Source organism: Carettochelys insculpta, chromosome 11 (assembly GCF_033958435.1).
Source record: "Carettochelys insculpta isolate YL-2023 chromosome 11, ASM3395843v1, whole genome shotgun sequence".
NCBI lineage: Eukaryota > Metazoa > Chordata > Testudines > Carettochelyidae > Carettochelys > Carettochelys insculpta.
The window spans coordinates 26,512,172-26,526,949 of NC_134147.1; the positions used below are offsets into that span (position 1 = coordinate 26,512,172).

Here is a 14,778-nt window from a genome sequence, read left to right on the forward strand (position 1 = left end):
CAGCTCACTCCTGACCTGCAGCACCTACTGCTAGTTCAGTCCTGGGCCTTCATACATTCAGCTTTGTCAGGTAGCTATCCTGCAGGCCCCTACTCTGGCATTCCTGTCCTGGGCACTCCTGCACCTCCATCCAGACCTGCAGTAACCCCTCCTGGTTCAGCCCTGGTCTTTCCACTCAGCTCTGGCAAAGCACTTCAGTCCTGAATTCCAATACAAAACCAACCTGAATCTGGGCTTCTTCTTGGCAAAGGCTGGTAACCACAAGGGCTTATTCTCTGCATAGTCAGTACATTTCAAAAGAGTCACGTGGCACCAAGGTTAATAACTGAACTGGACAGGGAATTAAGATATTACATAGAGACCTTACTTGTTACTTTTTTTGCTTCCGCCTCACTGAAAGTTACTTGGCTTAGGGTATTGTTGCTGGGATCTTGGTTTCCCTTGTACGATAGCAAACAGAAATTCTTTTCACCATTACATCTATTAAAAGGACATGGAAAAAAATCTTGTCAACATTTCTTTAAAAAACTACCATCTTTTTTAACATTTCCACTTACTCCCTCTCCCTTTGTTTTCCCCCTTTAAATGGCTATAGCCAGGTAGTCAGATTGGTGCTAAGTCCAGCTGCCAGAAAACACTTTTAAATAGCCAGCAGAATCTTTTCATTTGATTATCATAATTGCTACTCTTTTGTTATTTTTTTTTCCTGGAGTCTGGACTGTGACTATATCTTGACCAAGAAATTTGGACCTGAACAAAAAATAACAGATTCGCCTTGTGTCCAGTGATCTCTCTGCCACCTTCTGCCCACTCTGGACAATTTACAGATTCATCCAAGGCCCTGAGAGCTGTCAGGTGCAAATATTTTCAGATTCATGTAGGATCACCTGTGAGAAGAGCTCAGCTCTGTACCTCAAGCTTTGGAGTCTCAGCCTGCAGCTACACTAACTGCTTCACATACAATGTCCTATCATTGCTGTCGCTGGTTGTGGGACTGCCTGAATTGCTGGTGGTGGCATCCACCACCATGTTATCTAGAACTTCTCCGATCACCGTGCACTGACAGTGTTAAAATGCCAGCTGCCAGGAAATCTGTGTCTACGCTATGGTTATTACCATTGCACTCACTCACAGAGCTGGACCAGTGGGGAAAATTTAGACAAAATGGCTCAAGAAAACGCCTCCTTAGCTTTGGAATGGCCAAGTCTAGTGCGTGCATTAGACGACATTAAGCCCTTTTGTGGCAGGCAAAGCTCCATACTCAAGAGCTGAGAGAGCTCTTTGATGTCTCACAGTTCTGTGCCCATAGCTTTTAGGAAGCACTTTATCAAGGCATTTTGTGGGCCCACTTCCTACCAGCCCTATGGTAACCAAACCAAAGTCACCTCTGCAGGCAGCAGCCTAGTGCATTAACTGAAAAATAACACCCCCGAACAATGAGAGCACCTTGCTCAAAGTCAATAGTTACCGCTTGCTCACTTTGAGAGAGGCATTTAAATCATTAGCTCCTGGGGGTTGCTAACAAACCCCATTCTCAGCAGCTACGCTGTGGGTGAATGATTGCTGTCAGCACACTGCTAACCAGGCATTCCTCAGGACAAAGCCCAGGCAGCTCCTGCTGAGAGGTGGCGTAATAAGCATGCGTGGGGTGGGGGGGTGGGGGATACACACAAGCAGACACAACCCAGGCTAATGTATAGGGTTTGAGGCAATGTATCGGCCTGGCTTGGTCTTTCTACATTTGTCTAATTACAAGTCTGTGACTGAGGGACTGATAGCTCTCTGGCCAGGCATAGGGCAGGCGGGCAGGCACTCTTTCAGCTGCTCCACAGAGCACTGTCACTACATTGCAAGCCTGATCAGCAGCCCCATGCCCCGATGCAGCTCTGCTGATGTCGCTTCTGATCCAGTGAACCCTCCATGTAGGCTGAAAGCGCTTCTGATCAGAGACTGGGGAACACACACTCACTTGTGCCAGATAAGTTGGTGTGTTAGTGATACAGACACTCGTACTAGGGGTAAGAGTTATACACCCCCCCACCACCCATCAGATGTAACGTGTGATATAATCTACATCCAAACCAAGTTCTCAAAATGGAGAGGCAAATTCATTATCCTACTGCACCCCACATGTCCCCTCTGTCTTCATATTGGCTACAAATGCTACCATTCCCAGCTTGGAGTTTGACTAACAAGTTCATAAAGGTTGCAAAAAAGAGGCTTTATAAATTAAGTCTACCCTCCTCACAAGGCTGGATAATTTTCCCTCTGCCTAGCAGGAAAGATACCTCAGGTGCTACATTGACGTAACAGTTGATCACAGCCAAAAAAAGTCAAAAGTACATAGCGCATTCATCATCTTTAAACATAAGCAGTGCTACTATTCCTATTCTTAATAGTGAAATTACAATATCTCCTCATCTTCCTATTAAAACAGTACATAAACCACCATGTAATACCCACTCCTTCCATTGTAGGTGTGCTGTAATATCACAAATCCATGACTGAATCTCAATCCCCAGAACCCAAGATGGAATTCCAATGCCCCAATAGATTTGTTAAAGTGCCACTGGACTCCTTGTTGCTTTTGCTGAAACATACTAACATGGCTATCCCTCTAAGTTATCCATGGTTACTATAAGATATGGAGAGTTTTCAGACACAGTGCTGAGTTACAGAAAGAAGCTGAGCATCTTGGCTATAGCTAGCACTGGGGAAAAGCTGACTGTTGTCATGTCTGTAATGTCCAGAAGATCAACCTACTAAGGGCTGATCTTCCAGGGTTCGATTTTGCATGCCCTGCAGAGACGTGCAAAATCTACCTGTCGGGGGTCAGCAGTTGAATCCTCTACTCCTTGCTATTGCCAGGAGTAAGGGAGATTGCTGGAACTCTCCCATCGACTTTCCTTAGCGAGACCAGCCAGGTAAGTCGATTGCAGATAAGTTGATTCTAGCTATGCAATGCTGATTCTAGAATTGCATATCTGCAGTCAACTTACCTGTCTACCATAGACCAAGCCTGTGTAAGGTGGAACTAAGAGGCTCATCTTCTGTGGCTCTTATCTTACAAAGGCTTTGTTTTCTGAGGATTTTTCATAGGCTACGTCTACACGTGCACCCAACTTCGAAATAGCTTATTTCGATGTTGCGACATCGAAATAGGCTATTTCGATGAATAACGTCTACACGTCCTCCAGGGCTGGCAACGTCGATGTTCAACTTCGACGTTGCTCAGCCCAACATCGAAATAGGCACAGCGAGGGAACGTCTACACGGCAAAGTAGCACACATCGAAATAAGGGAGCCAGGCACAGCTGCAGACAGGGTCACGGGGCGGACTCAACAGCAAGTCGCTCCCTTAAAGGGCCCCTCCCAGACACACTTTCATTAAACAGTGCAAGATACACAGAGCCAACAACTAGTTGCAGACCCTGTATATGCAGCACGGACCCCCAGCTGCAGCAGCAGCAGCCAGAAGCCCTGGGCTAAGGGCTGCTGCCCACGGTGACCACAGAGCCCCGCAAGGGCTGGAGAGAGAGTATCTCTCAACCCCCCAGCTGATGGCCACCATGGAGGACCCCGCTATTTCGATGTTGCGGGACGCGGATCGTCTACACGTCCCTACTTCGATGTTGAACGTCGAAGTAGGGCGCTATTCCCATCCCCTCATGGGGTTAGCGACTTCGACGTCTCGCCGCCTAACGTCGATTTCAACTTCGAAATAGCGCCCAACACGTGTAGACGTGACGGGCGCTATTTCGAAGTTACTGCCGCTACTTCGAAGTAGCGTGCACGTGTAGACGCAGCCATAGTGAGATTGACTCTCTTCATCCTTCACTGCCATCTGCTCTAGGCCTCTTCCTGGGAATTAGCAGTGAAGTGCCAGGTGCCACTGAGGCCTAACCTATGGCATTTAGCCCCCACATTGCATCCAGCACAGCATGATACCATGCCCTCCGACACCCAGTAGCTGCAGAGTGTCTCTCGGAAGGCCAGGTACTTGCTGGATGGTGAGTAATTTGCTGTACTTTTGCAGGTGTAGTTCTCCCCCTTGCAGAACCAGGCATCTCATCTGAGTGGCCTCAGGAGGTGGGGGGAGGAGTAGAAAGAGGGTAGTCATGTCTAATGGTCAGAGCAGAGGTCTAGGCCTGACTTAGGGGCGAGAATGTCTCAAGGGAGGTACTGAGATCTAGGGCAGGCTGAGGTCAGAGCCAACGTCAGCATCCGTATACAGGCCAGAATCAGTACCAGAGCTGGAGTCCAGGTGCAGCGGTTGAAGGCAGGTGGTCAGAGTCCAGGAAGAAGCCAAGTCAGTATGGTGGCTGGGGTCCAGATACAGGCCAAAGTCTGAAGCGACATAGTCAGAGTCTGAGGTTTCAGGAGGCTCAGGAAGTGGACCCAAGGCTAGAGTGCATCAGTAACAGGGCTGGAGCAAGGTCAGCGTAGGGCATGGACTGGAGCAGGGTACAGAAAAGGCTGGGGCAGGAATTGGATCAAGAGCAAGGGGGAGACGCAAGAGTCTGATATGCTGTGAGGAAGGGTCATAGAATCCCAGGGCTGGAAGGGACCTCAGGTCATCTAGTCCAGCCCCCTGCCCCAAGCAGGATCAACCCCAACTAAGTGATCCCAGCCAGGACTATGTCAAGCCGAGACTTAAAAACCTTCAAGGGTGGAGAATCTACCACTTCCATAGGCAACGCATTCCAGTGCTCCCCCACCCTCCTGGTGAAGTAGTTGTTCCTAAAATCCAACCTACTTCTCTCCTTCTATAACTTCAGACCATTGCTCCTTGTTCTGCCATCTGACACCACTGACAACAGTTTATCTCCATCCCTTTTAGAGCTCCCCTTCAGGAAGTTGAAGGCTGCTATTAAATCACCCCTCAGCCTTCTCTTCTGCAACCTAAACCAGCCTAAATCCCTCAGCCCCTCCTCATAGGTCATGTGCTCCAGGCCTTTAATCATTTTTGTTGCCCACCACGGAACCTGCTTCACACATTTACATCCTGTCTGTACTGGGGCCCAAAACTGGATGCAATATTTCAGATGTGACCTCGCCAGTGCCGAACAGAGGGGAACAACCACCTCTCTAGATCTGCTTGAAACGCTGCTCCTAATGCATCCCAATATGCCATTGGCTTTCTTGGTTACAAGGGGGCACACTGCGTACGCATATCCAGCCTTTCATCCACCATAATCCCTAGGTCCCTTTCCACTGTAGTGCTGCTTAGTCCAGGCCAGATTGCATTGGTCCAAAGACTGATCTGCTACTTTACCTGAGCTTGGAGGCCATCTGACCCAGGCTGTTGCCACATGCCTGACGGCTGAGCCGCTGCAGGCTTTGTCGGAAAGGGAAGTCCCTGCAAGTGGGCGGTTGTTGCTTTACTCTGTGGTGACTCACCTCAGCTTTGTTGGAAGAGCACAAGTGTGAGCAGCTCTGGCGGGGTTCCAGGGTGTCCTCCCATCATGGTTCCACTTATTCCCTGCTGCTTTTTGGGAGTGTTGTTCCAGGGGCAGAGCAGTGCACCTGAGCTTCCCACCCCGCCATAAATAAGCGCCCGCTGTAATCAGTGTAACAGCTTGAGTCCCAAGTGTCTGTTACCAAGCTGGTGCCAGGCCACGATATAACTCCACCAAAACTCCCTGCACTAACTTGGGAAGGCATTAACTGGTGCCTGTGCAACAGACAGAGACAGGGTGGACCAGCAGCTCCAAGAAACATCAGCAAAAGCAGAATGGGGCTGCAGCCAGGCAGGAACAGCGAGAACATAGCGTGCTCAGGCTTCAGAGCATGCACTGGCTGCTAGAACCCACTAGGCAGTATTCAGGTCCCAGGGATGTCTCTTGTTCTCTGTCCTGGCACACAGCTTGTTCTCAGGCTTAAGCCGAATGGCTGAAGAGTGCTGGGCTCAGGCCATTCCCATTAGCAGATTTTGCCTCAGGTGGCTGTTCACGGTGGCGGTTTGCTTAAGCCCAAAATGAATTACAATGAGAAAACACCGTACGACTTACCCAATGATCCAGGGGCTTCCTCCTAAATGCCGACTCATTTTCCTTTAAGATCCACCCATGTGAGCATCCTCCTCAACTGGATCCTTTGTAATCATATCATGGACTGGGGAAGCCTGGGGTATTAGCTCCCTGGACATGGGAAATGTTCTTCTGCCACTCTAAGCCTTGCCTAGTACACTCTTCCCTGGGGATGGGCAGCGTATCGGTGCTAGTTATCAAATCAACAGTGACATATGCATTCATGCTCAGGCTGTAACAACAAGCTGAACTTTAACAAGACAGGCGCTCTGATCCTCACAGCCTCCCAGAGTTACTTTTGCTACCACTGTTCTTCTGGACTTCCACAGCTCCAGTCACAAGCTTTGTGGCACTTTCCTGCATGCACACGAAACCCTAACAGAGTCACAAGGAAATAAATTCATTCCCTGAGCAGTATTAGTCTGAAGCTTGGCTTTTGCAGTGCTCTTTGTAGTTTCCCTGCTCGTTTGTAGGCCTGGTTACACCTGTATTTTTAAGGCTCCTTTTTACAGCTCACTAAGGGGTTCAAAAATCACAGGCTAGCCCTGCAAATCATGGCAGTGGCCATAAACAATACGGTGTTTGTTTTGCTTGGTCCTCTCATTTGAAACCTTGAGGGGGCAGATTCTGAAGTTTTTTCCTCTGCAACCGCCAGCACTGGAAACTAATGCAGTTGTAAATGAGACCTGACTCTGACCTGGGAGGCCCACACAGACTGTGTCTACACTCTAGGGTTTTTCAGAAATAGCATTAGAACATTGCAATAAGTTACTTCTGAAAAGAGCATTCACACTGCAAGAGCATTTTGAAGTGGAATGTTCACACCAGAAAGCCCAGTTCCAAAATAAAAGCAATGATGGGATGCCTCCTTGGAGACCAATTAAGTCATAATTACCTCTGCTTAGTACACACTGGCTATGTCTACAGTAGCCAAAAACTTTGAAATGGTGACGCAAATAGCCATTTCGAAATTTACTAATGAAGCGCTGAAATACATATTCAGCGCTTCATTAGCACGTGGGCGGCCGCGGCGCTTCGAAATTGACGCAGCTCACCGCCGCGTGGCTCATCCAGATGGGGCTCCTTTTTGAAAGGACCCCGCCTACTTTGAAATCCCCTTATTCCTATGAGCAGATGGGAATAAGGGGACTTCAAAGTAGGCGGGGTCCTTTCGAAAAGGAGCCCTGTCTGGACGAGCCACACGGCGGCGAGCCACGTCAATTGCGAAGCGCCGCAGGGGCCCGCATGCTAATGAAGCGCTGAATATGTATTCCAGCGCTTCATTAGTAAACTTCGAAATGGCCATTTGCATGGTCATTTCGAAGTTTTTGGCTAGTGTAGACACGGCCACTGAGTCTATTTTGAACTAGAAAGTGTGTGGCGGGAGCAGTAGAAGCCATTCGTTTTGGTGGGGTTACTATTTTGAGTTAAATGCCATGTAATTCCAGGATAACAAGCTTTGCGATGACACAAGGTTGTTTTTTCCCCCCAGAAAAAAGATGTTTTTCCACCCCAAAAAAAAGCCCAGTGTAGGCAAGTGCACAAACGACAACTCTTATTCCATTTCAGGCCAGAGAGATCTAAGAATTTTTTTATGAGATAAGTGACGATATCAGAGCACAAAAGCAGTGACACAGCACAGCATAGGTACTGTAACATTGCTAGGTTGGCGTGCTGAAACCCAGCTACAAGGACTCCCCTCCACAGCTGTCCACCTCCTAGTCCTTCTGTTGCTGCTGCTCTGCACAGCCCATCCAGGACTCCCTGCTGCCCATGGCCACTCATATTGCTGCTCTTGCATGAAGAGCACATGGATGCCCAGAACAAATGGGCTGGGTAATGGAGAGAAAGAAACAAAAATAATTCTTACTTTTCTCTGATGGTTCTCCAGCTGCTGTTGCTCCTGGTGTCTTCACACCCCCACTGCTCCCCACAGACAGCCTCAAATTTAAATACTCTTGAATAAGCTCAAGAATAGTCCCTTGAAATACAAAAAATATCATGATTCTAGACAACCAACAGGCATTTTGTACATGACAAGCACCCATCTGACTGCACACACCCCTTCCCTCTCTCCTAAGTGCATGCCACTGACCTTAGAGGAGGGACAGCTGTATTTCTTCAGGGTGCAGTGATAACATATTTTCCACCATTCAAACTGTCTAAAGCCTGCCCAGGTTTTGTTTTATGGCATTTCCAGGTGTCACCCAAACCCCAGATGCGTGAGCCCCAGCTTCACCCTATCTGCCTTATAAACAAGTGACTTTGTTTTATTTCTTTATGCCAACACGGGATAGGTAGTTTAGTTGCAGAGATTCAAATCTGTCAGCTTGTAAAATAGTGGCATTTAGACAACACATGAGTTTTTTTAAAAAATGTGTTAGCACAAACCTGCAGTCTTCACAACGAAACAACCAAGTGACTAAATACACGGAACTTGCCTAGCTATTGTCACAAAGGTAAACACACAGGGAGCCATAAGCAGTGGAAGGGTGAAGCTGATTTTTAGCACATTATGAAAATCTGTAGAGAGATCACCTTCGTGAAATAAAGAACCATTTATTTCCTCTATGCCATTACTGGCCATGGATATTGTCTGTCTAGCAATCAGAGACCCTCTGCAAAATGTCCTAGTCAACAGGAAGCTATAGAGAAAGTCCACTGAGATAATCAGGCTGCAATACACCAAAGGACTTAAACCCATGATTAACTCTGGGCTGCGTATGTAAGTCTGGTTGACGTCAACAGGACTTCTGCTTACACTTAAAGTTAAGCACATACTTAGGTGCTTTGCTGAATAGAAATGGACTTTTGAACCAGGGCCGTAGTTTTGAAGGCTCATTACTAGCATGTATTAATAGTTATATACAACGCTATAGAGAAGGCTGTTGAAAAAGCAAACAAAATGTTTGGAACCACTAGGAAAGGGATGGATGATTAGAAAACATCAGGCTGTCTTTATATAAATCCATGGTATATGCACATCTTGAATTCTGTATATCGTTATGGTTGCACATCAGAATTGGGAAAAGTACTGAGAAAGGCACAAAAATTATTGGGGTGGCAGTGCACCCGATCTGCTTGTATATGAGGAGATACTGCAACGAACAGGACTGTTCGGCTTAGAAAAGGGATGGACGATTTGATAGAGGTCTATAACATGAGTAATGCTCTGGATAAAGCAAATAACGTAGGTGTTATTTACCCTTCCATGTAGCACATAAATCAGGGGTCACCTGAGGAAATACAGGAAGGAGGTTTAAAACAAACATGAGGAAGTACTTCTTCACACAATGCAGTCAATCTGTGGAACTCCTTGCCAGGGGAAGTTGTGAAGGCCGAACGTATAAGGGGGTACAAAAGGGAATCAGATCAGCTCATGGAGGATAGGCCTGTCAGTGGCTGTTAGCCAAGATGATTAGGGATGCAATCCCATGCTATGCACAGGGTGTCCTTAAACCTCTGCTGCTAGATGCTGGGACTGGAGAACAAGGGATGGATGACCCAATAAACTCCCCTGTTCAGTTCATGTCCTCTGAAACATCTGGCAGCCATTCTTAGAAGACAGGATATTGGCAGGGCAGACCCTTGACCTGACCCACCATGGCCATTCTTACGTGCTTAAGGTCTCCTCTCTTGTGAAACTGTGCATCTCTGTTGCTGTGATTGTGACAGGCAGCATTATTAACTTGCTCACAGCTTTTCCTTGAATCCACAGTAACCATGAAGTGGATCAACCAAAAAAATGAGGAAGACACATCCACCTTTTATGCAAGAAAAAAAAAGAACCTTTATTTTACACTGATGGGCTCCGGTAGCTGATACAACAATAAAAATAAAATAACAAAATAAATAAATAAATAATAAATAATAGAGCCCCAGGCTAGCCTGTCTGAACCTGAGCACAGGTCATTTTGAAAGGTTACCAGAAATGGGCCTTACCTTTCCAATCCACAAGCTCATCTTTTGGCTTCCTTACAAAGCAGGCACACTCTTCGGATCTCTCCGGCAAATGACGCTGTAGCAGAACAGTGTTACGAGCAGCTTTCTAACCTAGCTGACCGTGACATGGACTCTCCTTCCCATGGTTAACTTCTGAGTCGTTCTGCCCCAGGAGCTTTTGCTTTGGAAACTCAACTGCTTCTCCAATGCTGGCCGGAAGGTGGTGCCCTCCGCCTGCAAATCACTCAGCCCAATTAGATGTTCAATATCACTAGAAATCATTGCCGTTGATAGAGATAAATGGGTAATACACTATATATGTAACAATAGTTTTAAAAAAGAAAGGGAAAAAAAAAGAACTTTTCATCAAGGGCTAATCATGATTTTTTTATTGCTTTGCTTTGCATTTTCTGGGGAATAAAACCTCAGAGGAGCCCACTCTTTTGTGGAAAATGAAAGGGCATATAAAAAAATGAAATGTACATGGATTCTAAATATTTCAGGTTGTATGACTTTGTGTTTGACCTTAGCAGAAGATGAACTAATCCTGGAATATAATAGACTTTCATAGAGATATGGAAAATGGCTGTTTTTTTATCTCAGTTGCCATGGGAACCATCAGAGAGAAGGCCTAGCTGAGATGCAGTAGAAGGTTATTAAATGTGTGCTTGTGTATATTGGAAAAATACAGCTTTTTGTCATCCTGTGTCACTCATAGGTCTTTAATACGTAATGTTGAGGTTATTAATAAACTAACACCGGTCCATGTTTTGCAGAGAACAACAGCGAATGTAACTGTAAAAAATTAGTACAAGTTGGACATTTGCACAATACTCTATAGTAGGGGCAGAAGCTGTTGGGCCTGGTTTTTCTGAACCACCGATATCTTCCCAGCAAGTTTGCTCCAAAGTTTTCATTCCTCTCTTGAAAGGAAGGAACACAGGAATGGAGCCCACCTCTTCAACAGAGCATACCTCCCCACCCTGTTCCTTCCATTGGCATGGAAGCCAAGACGGAGTGGAAGAGGGTGTGTATCTGATTTACCTCACTTCAGCAGAGGGCTGCCAAGGCCGGTTTGACTGTACATGAGCCATGTCTTTGGGCTGGGTGAAGAGTGCAGCTTTAGAAATACTTAGCAGAGCTGCAGAAATGTTCCAGATCTACCCTTTTTTTAAAAACAAAACAAAACACAAAACACAACAAAAAACAGGCTACAAATCAAAGTAAGAACGTGCAAAGGGGGAAAACAAGCTTCAGGCATTACTGGTAGAATGTTTCTCTCCAGGTGGAAGGAAGATTTCCTACTAGTCCTGAGCAAACTCTCCTGCAGGGACTCTGGGGCCAGGGTGCTGAGACAGACCTTTCACGGGCTCCTGGCAGGGCTTCTGCTAGGAGTCCGTTCGCAGAGGTTTGCAAAAGCGGGCCCGAGGGTGCCCAGGGCCAGGGCTGGAGGAAAGAGCAGTTACAAGGTGCTGTACGGGTGAGACCCCATGTCCTGGGGAATCGTGCTGACTAGGCGCCCCCCTGCTCGGGGTCCCTCCCGAGGAGCTGTCTGAAGGCCATGTGTGATCTCCCTGCGGGGATGGCTGGGGGCGAGGGTGAACAACGCCTGCCTGAGCCTGGAACATTAGAACCAGACCTCGGTAGCGGCCTGGGGCTCCTGCAGTGAGCTCCGGCGCCCGCCTGCCTCCGGCTCTACAGCAGCGCCAAGGGACGGCGGGGAATCCCAGAGCCCGGCCCTACCTCTCAGCGTTCACACGTGGCCCGAGCCGCCGGGCCCGGGCCGCGCCAGGAGGAGGGACTCAGGCCGGGCTTCCCACGCCTACCTGCGTCGGGGTCAGCCGGGTGCCGCGGCCCCAGCCGCCCGCGTGTCCCCCCGGCAGAACCGAGCAGCGCGGCCGCTCCGGATTCGTCGCTCTGCCACTGATTCGGATTCGATCCGGAGCGCCCAGCACAGGGGCCCGCGGGGCTAATTGACCCGCCATTAGCAGATAACTAGCCGGGATGACGCAACCTGCTCCTCCGCCGCTTAGCGCCCTCACCCGGAGCCACTGGGCCGGGCTGCCGAGCAGTTAACCCCTTCGGGGGCCACCGCCCCGGAAAGCGAGGCCTGGGGGGCGGAGGGTTGGCAGCCGGGTGCGGCCGCTCACGGCCGGGGGACCAGCCTCACAGTGGGTTGTCTTCATTTGGTTTCCTACGGAAAAAGCCACCGCTCCCCACCTGGGGGTAGCTGGAAATGCCGGGTCAGCCCGGGGCGCTGGGCGATTAGGACTTATGTCTTCTGCCTAGTGCGCCTGAGTGGCCCAACCCAACCCAAAGGGGCCCTCGCAACATTGCGCCTTCCCCCTCCCCAGTATTCCCGGGCACTCCTGTTTCTCCCGGTGCCCGAGAGCGAGCAGCGCACTTCGTGACCCAGCGAACACCCCCGGCAGTCAATGGGGGGCGGGGGCGCTCAGAAAACACGAGACACCAGCCCCAGGGGTAGCCCAGCCCTTGCACGCTCACACACGCGCGTGTGTCTATTTCACTACAGCCGCTGGCTGCGCACCCACCAAGCCTGCGCGCATGCTGAGGCGAGCGAGGCGCGCATGGATTTTGCCTATCTCCCGATCAAACGCGGAGATCTGCTCTGGTAAATGATGCATTAGATGCGGTGGCTGTATTTGTTGTGCGAGTTTTGAAAGGGTCCTGATAATCTGGAAGCGAGAGATAAGGAACACCATTTATTCAGCAGCACTTTGGAACCAATTTTCAACCCTGTTCAACCCCATTCTCCAGCAGCCTCCAGGAGCCTGGCAGATAAGGATTGGGCTATTCATTATCTTCACAAGGAACAAAGATTAGCTAGCAGAGATGAAAAATTACCCCTGGATAGTAATAATAAGGAGGAGAACCTCTGGAGTTGCTGAGCCTATATAATCTCGCAGCGGCGGCTGCTGCTGCTACTTCTTTTAAATTCTTTCCCTCTCCTTTTGTCAAATAATGTGGGAAGGGTTGGGGTGTTTGTGAGACCTACTCCCTGTCTGTTAGACTCTTCAGTATGCAGAGCAGGGGTGTGGCAGCGGAAGAAAACTGGGGCTTTCCCCCCTACCCCTCAGACTGTAAAACGAGATCTTCAGTGTGAACTCTAGAGCGTGCAGGCGGAGGGGGGGAAACACCCGTCATTAGGCTATAGCCCGCAGTTAGCCAAATACGTGTTTAAAACCTGTCTTCACGGGGGAGTTGGCGGGGGAGGCTCCAGCCAGCAGCGCGGCGCTCACGGACCAGAAACGAATCCCAAACGCCCACCGTCCTGCCCGATTAAAACAAAACCAAAACAGGCGCACGCGCCATCTCCGGGCTCAGGTCTCCGTGCCCGTGAAAGGCAGGTGGGAGCCCCCCGCGGCTGCTGGGGGTTGAGTCACCCAGCACCGTTCCGCCGGGGGAAATTGGTTTTGTCGGAATAGCGTCTGCTTCTCCCGGCCAGACAGCAGCCTTGGACAAGGACATCCGTGGCCCCCGCCCCCGCACGGATGCGCTTCTGTCTCCTCTCTCTCAGGACGGAGGCGGGCACAGGCGAGTAATTAAAACAGTTACTTTGGCGATGCGCTGCTGGGGACTGATAAGAATTATCTGTCGCCTATCAAGGGCCTTCCCCCAGCCCCGAGCCGTGGCACGAAGGCGGGCAGAAGAGGCCAGCCAAAGAGGGCTTGGCGCTCGGTTTCCTACCTCCATTACCCGCGTTCCCTTCGGGTGAAACTTTTCTGCATCCTTCTTGAAATGCATTTCTCCTGCCCCACCCCGAGAGTGGCTTTTTTACACGAGCCCGATCACTGAAACTGGGGCCGGGGGATCCCCCCGGCCTGCCGAGGGATTTTCCGATATCTGAGGTGGCCCAGCCTGCCCTCGTCTTTCCCACAGCCTGACCTTTGCCTGGAGAGGGGAAGGCCAGCCGGGGAGCCCTCGCTGTGCGGGGCACCGAGCCTGTTCTTTGGCTGTTGTACGCTGGAGGGTGGGGACCCAAAGGGGGAACGCAGTGAAACGCCCTAGAACCCCCTAAGAACGTCAAGAACAGCTGGCAAACGTTCCAAACACGCCACAAACAAACAAGCCGTTCTGCAGCGCCTCACAGCCTAACCAATAACAAGCCGTTCTGCAGCGCCTCACAGCCCACCCATAGCCTGTATTAGCTTTCCTGGGTAAGCCCTCTCCCGTGTTCAGGGCTGGGTAAACCCAGGACAGCACCTTACCTAATACATGGCTGGGTGAGTCGCTAAGGTGCAACGCGACTGCTTCCTATTGGTGATTTGTGAAGCCACATTCTAGCACGGCTGCCCCGTTGAGACCGGTTTCAAACGCATTAGTTCTGGCTGACTTGCCTAATGGGCCAGGATACCTGCCTGCCTTGTACCGTTTCTTTCTTCGCTCGCAACCCCTCGCTGGTTGGGATCTGCGTGTATATTGATCCTCGCCCCCCGCCATCTGATGTTACCGCAGGTGCATGGTCCCCCCCCCCCAACCCCCGATGAAAATTAAGGACAAAAAATAAGAGCGGTTCCCGAAGGCCGGCGGGTTAGAGGGAAGCTCGATTCCCTCGCCAGGGAGGGGAAACATTACAAACGGTTCCCCCTGCTCGAAGCAGGCGAAAAGAAAAGAGGCCGGGGCGATACCGCCCTAAAATGTGGAGCCCCCGTTTCTTAGGAGACGGCAGGTTCTTTGTGTGTCCGGGTGTGGGGCGGCTCTCAGAGCAATTCATTTCCCAATATGAAAGTCAAGTCGCGTAGCCTGTGACAGCGGCGGCAACAAAAGGTGCAAGCGGCAGACAATG

The 14,778-nt window shown here is 49.8% G+C and overlaps 1 long non-coding RNA gene across 1 annotated transcript; it reads right to left on the reverse strand.

The window, feature by feature from the left end:
* Positions 1-367: 367 nt before the first annotated feature.
* Positions 368-11,354, reverse strand: LOC142018805 (uncharacterized). Its single transcript, XR_012646939.1, has 4 exons — positions 9,972-11,354; positions 9,647-9,793; positions 7,900-8,010; positions 368-480 (listed from the first exon to the last, which is right to left on the reverse strand). It is a non-coding gene; the product is annotated as an uncharacterized LOC142018805 (long non-coding RNA).
* Between the last annotated feature and the right edge of the window lie 3,424 nt (positions 11,355-14,778).